The following is a 4,467-nucleotide window of genomic DNA, read 5'->3' as shown; positions in this document are numbered from 1 at the left end:
TCATGTCCTGGTGATCTGTAATTAAGAACAGAATCTTTTAGTTTTAATCAGATATTGTATATCAGAGAGCTTTATCATTTTTTTAAAAAACAACACAATCACTTTTGGCAGTAATTTACTTCAAATATTACAGAACCATAAACATTTTTAAAGGAAAACTAAATAGGTATGTTCGCCACTAAAAATCAAAGGACAAATTTCACTCCAGTTTAACTCTACTGACTTTGAAGGAGTTACCCACCGGGATGAATTTGACCCAGCATATTTTGTTTCTCTAATTACTGTGTCAATAGATATTTAGTCAAATAAATTGTGCCAGATCCTCATTTTGGTGTAAACTGCTGTATTTTCACTGACTTCTATCTCATATTTACTAAACCATGTTTAGTAAATTTTCTACTCTTTCACATATTTCAGAGCACCAACTGAATGAAAGCTCATGTAACGAACAGAAGATACAGAGGCAGATTCTTTGTTCTTCCAAGTGGGAAACAGGTGGTTTTAAACTGCCTTTGCACACCTCCCTAATTCTAGTTCTCAGCTCCCAGGGTTGCTCTAAAATTGTGCCAGTTTATAACAGTCTTTATGGTTTTTACATTTGCACAAAACAGAGCAACTATAGCATTCCAGCCATGTTCCTCATATTGGGTCCACTCCATCCCATACCCTATCCCCGACATATGCCCTAAATTGGGAGATGGGGAGGTTTGAGAGCCATTATTCCAACTCAATTCAAACAGACTAAGTGGCCACTTAGACCTTAGTCCATCCCGTGCTTTGCTGCACATTGGGCTACCCACATTTGCCATCCTTGCCTATCAACTGCCCTTCTCTCCAAATCTTCCCATTTCATGTTGAGGTGCTTGATGTTGTTCAGAACTGTTTGTTTCCATGTTATTTGCGGTCTTTCTCTCTTTCTTCTTGCATTTTCTGGCTTCCATTCAAGGGCGGTATTTGGTAAGCGTTCTTTTTCCATTCTCAGCACATGTCCCAGCCAGTGATGTCTTCTTTTGTAGATTATTTGTGAAAGGGTACCTTGTCCAGTAATTTTTCTGACTTCTTCATTTGTCTTCTTATCTCTATATGTTATTCCCAATATTCATCTCAGACATTTGTGATGAAATGCATCCATCTTTCTTGGTAAGTTGCCACGTCTCACTGCTATATGTTATGATGGCGATTAACAATTACTTTGTACCCATTCAGTTTTGTCTTGAGGGAGATGTTTTTGAGTTGCCAGACGTTTTTGAGTCTTCCAAATGCAGTGTTTGCCTTCCTGATTCTTATGATTTCCTTGGAACTAGTACCATCTTGGCTGATGGTACTTCCAAGATACGTAAAATTGTCCACCTTCTCCAGTTTTGATTTCTGTCCCTATAGTCCCCATTAACATGACTTTACATTTCTTTTCATTGTATATCAAACCTATCTTCTCCATTACTTCTTTTACTTGGTTTGTGCATTTTTATAGTCTGTTGTACTCAGTGAAGATGCCAACGAACGAACGGACAAGTGGCCACTGGATGGTTATAACTTTTAGTCACTACTGACTTAGCTGGTTTAAAAACATGGCCTAGAGATGAAAAAACAATGTATCCCATTCCTAATGTCCTAAACCATCAGTTCGTAGCCTCAGGGTCATGAATATGTAGTTTTCAATCTGCGGACTGGGGACCCCTGGAGGTCTGCAGACAATTTCTAAGATTTCCAAAAGGGTCCGCACCTCCATTCCAAATTTTTTAAGGGTCCGCAAATGAAATAAGTTGAAAACTACTGCCCTAAATCATTCAATCCTCCTACTGCATCTCCAACTCTTATACACAGATACGGAAAGGCAGATGAGTTCAGCAGCCTAAATGAAAAACTTTAAAACACTTTTGAAACAAAATATAACCACCTAACCATGGGAAACTTTGACTCTTCACTGGAGCATTCAAATACTTTTATTTTCTTGTACATTTTTCATGGAGAAGTATGTGGCCAACTTACATAAAATCCACTTGAAGTTCTTCATTCCAGCATGGATGAGATCCATCTGCAGTGCTAGTTTGATAAACTGTGTGCTGGAAAGAAACTTCTACAAATGGACGCACACTCACCTAAAACACAAAAATCATACACTTTATTAGATTTGTACTACTTTGTTTTATTTCTACGTCATCTTATAGAACAATAAAAATGTAGGAACCTCAAGAGGTCATCAAGTCCAGCCCCCTGTACTGAAGCAGGACCAAGTAAACCTCTAGACTATCCCTGACAGATGTTTGTCTAACCTGTTCTTAAAAACCTCCAGTGACAGGGATTCCACAACCTCCCTTGGCAACCTATTCCAGAACTTAACTACCCTTATAAAGTTTTCCCTAATATCTAACCTAAATCCTCCTTGCTGCAGATTAAGACAATTACTTCTTGTCCTACCTTCAGTGGACATGGAGAACAATTGTTCACCATCCTCTTTGTAACAGCTCTGAACATACTTGCAGACTGTTATCAGATCCCGCATCAGTTGTCTTTTCTCAAGACTAAGCATGCCCAGTTTTTTTAAAGGTCAGGTTTTCTACGTTGTTTATACTCCTGGGGGAATCCTGCACCATTGCGCAATTCAGAATTTTGCAGAAATTAATGTTGTGTGCACAGAATTTTCTTTTTTCCCTAGAGAAATGGGCTGTAGAAATGTTGGCTCCGACTAGGGGCTGCTGTACCAAGCAGAGCCCAGCTCACAAATAGAAGACAAGGCTGCAGGAAGGGGGAGCAAACTGGAGGGTTCCCAGAAGCTGCAATTCCCTGCACACACTGAAGGAAGGAGGCAGCAGTGCACAGGAAACTCCAGTAAGCCCGTGACCCAGCATCAGACTGTTTCTCCCTCTGGATCCCTGGGCTCTAGGAGGGTAGGGTCTCTGAGCGTCTGGGCCTGGGGCAGGGGGGAGCGGTCCACAGCTGGCCTCTGGAGGGAAGGGGTGTGAATGTCTGGGCCGGAGGAGTGGCCTGCAGCTGGGCTGGGGTGGGAGTGAGTGTCTAGGTGGGGGGGGAGTATGGCTGGGTATGCTGGGGGGACAGAGAAGCAGGAACTGGGTTGTCGTAGGGGTTTATTTAACTCTCTACTCTTGGGGGAATTTGTTGTGTTTGTATTGTTACAGACATACTTGCTGACAGGTATATTGAAATAATTTACCAAAATAATTGAAACTGATGTGATTATATAGTGTTATTTTGACAAACAGAATTTTGTAGAATTTTTAATATTTTGATGCAGAATTCCCCCAGGAGTATTTTTATCATTTTTGTTGCTCTCTGGACTCTCTCCAATTCATGCAATCTTTCATAAAGTGTGGCACTGAGATTTGGACACAGCACTTCAGCTGAGAGCTCACCAGGGCCAAGCACAGCAGACAATTACCTTCCGTGTCTTACATACAACACTCCTGTTAATACACCCCAGAGCGATATTAGCCTTTTTCACAATTGCATCACATTGTTGGCTCATATTCAATTTGTGATCCACTATAATCCCCAGATTCTTCTCAGCAGTACTACCAGTTAGCCAGTTATTCCCCATTATATAGTTGTACATTTGATTTTTTTCTTACTTAGCACTTGTCTTTGTTGAATTTAATCTTGTAGATTTAATATCTTATATGTCTTGATAGCAATGCTACTTTGACTTTAGAAATATCAGATTTTTATTGATAAATGTTGGTAAATGTCAATTTCACCATACACACAGAAACCAATGAAAAATATTTCTACTGATAATTTAAATTTACAGGTAGGCAAAGTAAGAAAAATGCTGTTTGAGAACTTATTAGCATTTGATATAAGGATACTTTTATATTTTGACATGTGATGTTAGTGTATGTTTAACGATTTGAAAACTTTATTATTTTGAATCTCACTGTCTACTGTCATTAAATAATTATTGTCTGACCCCCTATACTTTCTAACAATTGTTAAAATTTAAATAGCAAAAATTTAAAAAAAACACTTAAAACTCAATTTTGCAGAGGTCTGAAAATTTAAATTGATAAAAATAAAAAAATACTTAAAATAAATATCGACATTATCCATCAAAATTACCAACGAATACAAAATTGAATTCTGTCAAGCCTAGCGATATAGCAGTGTCTAGGATGACAGCAACAGGGAGACTGTGGTTACCTGCAAGCAAGTAGCAACTAAGAAAATTTTATTCATTAAAGTCCAGCTCCCTGGTGAATAACACATGGAAATTAACCAGCTTATTTACTCAGTACATTAGTGACTGATAAATGATACATCTGGTCAAGTGCTATTTATTTTTAGATTACAGTTGCTCAGTACATATAACGATACCCTCATGAAAGATGACCCTTATCTCTAGAATTTATATTAAGATATGATTCCAACTCTTATGATATATTAAGACTTACAGGTTATTGGGTTCTACAAGACTGAAAGTCTCCCAAATACAGTTTAACTTTCATCTTCTTC

The sequence above is a fragment of the Lepidochelys kempii genome, chromosome 7 (genome assembly GCF_965140265.1).
Source record: "Lepidochelys kempii isolate rLepKem1 chromosome 7, rLepKem1.hap2, whole genome shotgun sequence".
NCBI classification, from domain to species: Eukaryota; Metazoa; Chordata; order Testudines; family Cheloniidae; genus Lepidochelys; species Lepidochelys kempii.
Note: the sequence above shows the minus strand (reverse complement) of the source record.